The sequence below is a fragment of the Bos javanicus genome, chromosome Y, assembly GCF_032452875.1.
Source record: "Bos javanicus breed banteng chromosome Y, ARS-OSU_banteng_1.0, whole genome shotgun sequence".
In the NCBI taxonomy this organism is placed as follows: domain Eukaryota; kingdom Metazoa; phylum Chordata; class Mammalia; order Artiodactyla; family Bovidae; genus Bos; species Bos javanicus.
In genome coordinates this window covers 3,296,590-3,302,847 of record NC_083898.1, presented here as the reverse complement: position 1 = coordinate 3,302,847, position 6,258 = coordinate 3,296,590, and the positions used below count along the sequence as shown (strand labels likewise).

The 6,258-nt window shown below is 41.3% G+C and overlaps 1 pseudogene; it reads right to left on the bottom strand.

Moving 5' to 3' along the window:
* Window positions 1–588: 588 nt before the first annotated feature.
* LOC133243878 (zinc finger protein 280A-like) lies at window positions 589–4,432 on the bottom strand (annotated as a pseudogene).
* Window positions 4,433–6,258: the final 1,826 nt, after the last annotated feature.

Here is a 6,258-nt window from a genome sequence, read left to right as displayed (position 1 = left end):
TATGTCCCTAGGAAAACCCTGCAGGGTCCTGCTCAGTTATATGATGAAACAGACTGACAGTGTCAAGTGTTTGGTAGAAATAGACATGCCAATACTGTTAGTGGAAATACACATTGCTTCAATCAGTTTGAAAAAGCACTTGACTGTACCTGCATATTAGAATGGGTCAGTCAGTAACAAATCTGCTTGCAATGCAGGAGACACAGGTTTGAACCCTGGGTCAGGATAATCCTCTGGAGAAAGAAATGCCAACCCATTGTGTTACTCTTGCCCGGGAAGTCCTATGGACAGTGGAGCCTGGGGGGCTAGATGTCCATAAAGTCAAAGCTATGGTTTTCCCAGTAATTAGATACAGATGGAAGAGCTGAACCATAAAGATGTTCGAGTGCTGAAGAATTGATCTTTTTGAACTGTGGTGCTGGAGAAGACTCTTGAGAGTCCCTTGGACTGCAAGGAGATCCAACCAGTCAATCCTAAGGGAAATCCATCCTGAATATTCAGTGGAAGAACTGATGCTGAAAGTCCAATATTTGGCCTCCTGATGGGAAGAGTCAACTCATTGGGGGAAAAAAAAAAACCTGCGTGACAGAGGACACGATGGTTGGATGACATCAGCAACCCAATGGAACGAGTTTGAGCAAGCTTCGGGAAATGGTGATGGACAGGGAAGCCTGGCATACTGAAGTTCATAGGGTCACAGGGAGTCAGACACAACTGAGAAACTGAACAACAAAAGCCAGGCAGGGTCTCTATGTACAGCTGGCTGAACCTCAATAGGGCTTTTTTGAATTTCTGGAGGTGGGTAGAACTTAATTTTTAGCCAGATCCCTTGCTGCAACACGTCTGGAATATTTTGTGTTTGTAGTCAATCTTCTTTGTAGTTTTTCTGGGTGACACTTGGGAGTCAGTGTTCCTCACAATGATGGATGCTGTCTCTCTCAGTCCCAGCTGAACTGAAGTTTGGATCATGACCTCTGTTTCAGGAGGCAACCCTCACAATTGCTCTGGCTTTTTGAAAGACTGATGATTCTTTGTTTGGTGCTCTGTCTTTTCCTTCAGGTTCAAACACTGTAGCCAGTACTTGGAACTTGGAAAGACCCTCTTGTTTCAGTGCCTCCAAGCGTGATTTACAAAGGATGTCACCAGTTTGAAAATTTTGAAGCAAAACAGACAAAGCAAATTCTTCACATTTCCATGCCACGTTCTAAAACGTGCCTCTAAGGAAACAATTCCATTCACCATTGCAACGGAAAGAATAAAATACTTAGGAATATATCTACCTAAAGAAACTAAAGACCTATATATAGAAAACTATAAAACACTGGTGAAAGAAATCAAAGAGGACACTAATAGATGGAGAAATATACCATGCTCATGGATTGGAAGAATCAATATAGTGAAAATGAGTATACTACCCAAAGCAATCTATAGATTCAATGCAATCCCTATCAAGCTACCAACAGTATTCTTCACAGAGCTAGAACAAATAATTTCACAATTTGTATGGAAATACAAAAAACCTCAAATAGCCAAAGCGATCTTGAGAAAAAAGAATGGAACTGGAGGAATCAACCTACCTGACTTCAGGCTCTACTACAAAGCCACAGTTATCAAGACAGTATGGTACTGGCACAAAGACAGAAATATAGATCAATGGAACAAAATAGAAGGCCCAGAGATAAAACCATGCACATATGGACACCTTATCTTTGACAAAGGAGGCAAGAATATACAATGGATTAAAGACAATCTCTTTAACAAGTGGTGCTGGGAAAACTGGTCAACCACTTGTAAAAGAATGAAACTAGAACACTTTCTAATACCATACACAAAAATAAACTCAAAATGGATTAAAGATCTCAACGTAAGACCAGAAACTATAAAACTCCTAGAGGAGAACATAGGCAAAACACTCTCTGACATACATAACAGCAGGATCTTCTATGACCCACCTCCCAGAATATCGGAAATAAAAGCAAAAATAAAGAAATGGGACCTAATTAACCTTAAAAGCTTCTGCACATCAAAGGAAACTATCAGCAAGGTGAAAAGACAGCCTTCAGAATGGGAGAAAATAATAGCAAATGAAGCAACTGACAAACAACTAATCTCAAAAATATACAAGCAACTCCTCCAGCTCAACTCCAGAAAAATAAATGACCCAATCAAAAAATGGGCCAAAGAACTAAATAGACATTTCTCCAAAGAAGACATACAGATGGCTAACAAACACATGAAAAGATGCTCAACATCACTCATTATCAGAGAAATGCAAATCAAGACCACTATGAGGTACCATTTCACACCAGTCAGAATGGCTGCGATCCAAAAGTCTACAAATAATAAATGTTGGAGAGGGTGTGGAGGAAAGGGAACCCTCTTACACTGTTGGTGGGAATGCAAACTAGTACAGCCACTATGGAGAACGGTGTGGAGATCCCTTAAAAAACTGGAAATAGAACTGCCTTATGATCCAGCAATCCCACTGCTGGGCATACACACTGAGGAAACCAGAAGGGAAACAGACACGTGTACCCCAATGTTCATCGCAGCACTGTTTATAATAGCCAGGACATGGGAGCAACCTAGATGTCCATCAGCAGATGAATGGATAAGAAAGGCGTGGTACATATACACAATGGAGTATTACTCAGCCATTAAAAAGAATACATTTGAATCAGTTCTAATGAGGTGGATGAAACTGGAGCCTATTATACAGAGTCAAGTAAGCCAGAAGGAAAAACACCAATACACTATACTAACGCATATATATGGAATTTAGAAAGATGATAACAATAATCCTGTGTACGAGACAGCAAAAGTGACGCTGATGTATGGAACAGTGTTATGGACTCTGTGGGAGAGGGAGAGGGTGGGAAGACTTGGGAGAATGGCATTGAAACATGTAAAATATCACGTATGAAATGAGATGCCAGTCCAGGTTCAATGCACGATACTGGATGCTTGGGGCTGGTGCACTGGGACGACCTGGAGGGATGGTATGGGGAGGGAGGAGGGAGGAGGGTTCAGGAGGGGGATCACATGTATACCTGTGATGGATTCATTTTGATGTTTGGCAAAACAAATACAATTATGTAAAGTTTAAAAATAAAATAAAATTAATTAAATAAATAAAACGTGCCTCTACATCAGCCAAGACTGACAATCTGTAATTGCAAACACGGCACACATAGGGCATTTTGCCAGGTTTGTGACTGTCCTTCATGTGCTGTAAGAGAATCTGATCCGTTTTGAAGGACAATTCACAGTTACAGACCGTGGAGGGCTCCCGGGAAGTGTGGACACTTTCAGTGTGACACTGCAGCTGGAACGGGGTGGGAAACTGGTGGTGGCAGTGCTGGCAGGTAGTGTGGATTTCCCAGCTGTCACCCTTCTGCCTCTCAAGGTCCAGATGGTTCCTCATGTGGGTCATAAACTTGACATTTTTTAGAACTGTCAAGCAACTGAGGCGTTTAAAGACTGTGTGAGTCTTCTGTTCTGGATGCCCATCACTTGTATGCTGTCCATAGTAAAAGTCATCAGGTAACATGATCAGATTTCCTTTCATGAAATCAACAGTTTTGCTCTGACTTGCAAGAGTCAAAAAGTCTGTTTTCTGCAGCCCCTCCAAACTACATGTTCTGTCTGGATCCATAAGACTGAAGCATGCCTGGTCATTTGCGTGAGTCCGTGAAAATAATGCCCCACCATGAACATGGCTCGGTGAGGTCGGGAGATCTTTCCAGGTCATAATCGTGTCCTTTGTAGGAGAGATACCTACAAGGGCCATGGTAGAGTCAGATCCCTCTGGGATTCCATCTCTGAGTTTGGGTCTTTTGGGATTCCCACTGTTACATTTTACATCTGAAGTGGGACATTGTTTTGAATTAAGAGGACTTTCATCCTTGCTTCCTAATAAGAGACCAGATCCAGATAGACAATGAGGCTGCGGAGAGAGCAATTCTGCGGAGAGAGCACAGCTTCCAGAGAGCTCGTTTTATAATCAGGTTTAGACGAAGGCTCAAAAATAATAGGACTGTCTCTTCCTCCCCATTCAGACTGAGAATCTGGTGATACAGCCACTGGCTCTGATGCTGGGGTCCTGAGATTTGCAGGTTTCAATGTGAAGGAGGGATCTGGATTCATGTGGTCCTTCTTACTTCTTGAAGATGCATCCCTGGTCACTCTGTTCAAAATGTTAGAAATGATTGGCTTTGAACTTGAAATCACTCTGACAAAGAGAGTTTCAGCATCCTCATTGACATGCTGCACTCCAACAAAGATGACCTCAGCATCATCATTATCCTCATCTCTGGGTTTGGACCCTGCGGTCTTTGTCTCGGGTTGTGGTCGTGCTTGTGCTTCCTCACACAGGAAGAGATGGACCATTTTACAATCACTTTTGGCTTCAAGTGGCCCCTTTTAGTGTTTTTTCCACCTACAGGCAACCACAGGACAAGGTCATCCCCTCCGATCTCAGGTGTCATTCTCTGTGGTTTCAGTTAACCCTCAGTTGTTCACTGAAAATATTAAATGGAAAACTCCAGAAATACATAACTCATAAGTTTTAAATTGCATGTCATTCTGAGGAGTGTGATTGGAATCTCACACCATCCTGCTTCCTCCTGCCCAGAATGTGAATCGAACTTAGTCCTGCACATCTCACCCATTTGTCACTCGGTTACCACAATGACTGTTGAGATGTCACAGAGCTTGTGACCAAGTCACCCTTATTTTACTCAATAATGGCCTCAAACCATAAGTGGAGTGATGCTGGTCATTTACATATGCCAGAGAAAATCCTTTAAGTGCTATCTTTAATTGAAAAGATCAAAGTTCTCAATTTGATATAAAAAGGAAAAAAAATGTATGCTGAGGTTGCTAATATCTGTGGTGAATGTGAAGCAGAGAAAAGAAATCTGGGTTAGTTTTACTGTCAGACTGCAAACTGCAAAAGGTATGGCCACAGAGCATAGTGCGTAGTTAGGGTGAAAAAAAAATCACTAAATTAGTACAGTAAAATATTTTACATAGAGACTACATTCACAAAACTGTTATAAAAATATGTTGTTATAATTGTTCTATGTTATTATTACACCTTCCCTGGTGGCTCAGATGGTAAAGTGTCTGCTACTATTCAGGAGACCTGGGTTCCATCCCTGGAGAAGGAAATGGCAACCCAATCCAGAATTCTTGCCTGGGAAATCCCATCACAGAGGAGCATAGTAAGCTGCAGTCCATCAGGTCGCAAAGAGTTGGACACGACTGAGTGACTTCACTTTCACTTTCCTGTTATTATTAGGAAGTTGCCAATCTCTTACTGTTCTTTTATAAAATAAACTGCATCACAGGTATGTTTGTATAGAAAAACCATTGTGTATATAGGGTTTGATACTATGTGTGGTTACAGATGTCCACTGGGGGTCTTGGAACTTATTCTCTGCAGATAAGTGGTGATGATTATATTTCTTCCAAAAGACAAAATTAGTACCTGATTTAATCATCAGCTGAAACATTGAGATAACTATTAACACCCTTAGACATAAGGAAACATCTCAAACTCAGTTAAGTGACATGATCATTTTAAACTTCCTTCTCCAGACCCTACTTTTGCCTTGTCTCCCCATAGTGGCCCCAGTGCTCCTGTTCAACTCTACAGGAGAGCTGGTAGGCACCACTTTGCTTATAGATCTCCAATCTCACTCAGAAGTGCCCCTCACTCCCTCCATTCTCTGAGTCCAGAAGGCACCAGACTCTATACATGGATTAAAAATATATATATTTTTTAATTCCAGAAAGTTCTAATAGCAAAACTTGAACCTGCCTCATGCTGGCAACTATATATACATATACATACATACACACATACAAAAATACATACATATACATATATACATATATGTATATGCATATACACATATGTGTATATATATATATATATATAGCATTTACATTGTACTTGAAACTATTTACACAGCATCGACATTGTATTAGGTATTACAAGGAATGTGGAGATGATTTAAAGCATGTGGGAGCATCCCCTTAAGTTACATGCAAAGACTACACCATTTTATATAAGGAACTTGAGCATCCATGGATTTTGGTATCTGTGGGTGCAGGGTTCCCAGACCCATTCTCCCAAGGGTACCAAGGAGAGAGGACAGGGCCTTCTCAGGACTTCTGCTACTCCCCCTGCCTTGGACACTGTCTCAAGTACCATCACCCAACTCCTGACCTGCTTCAGTCCACAGTTTCTCT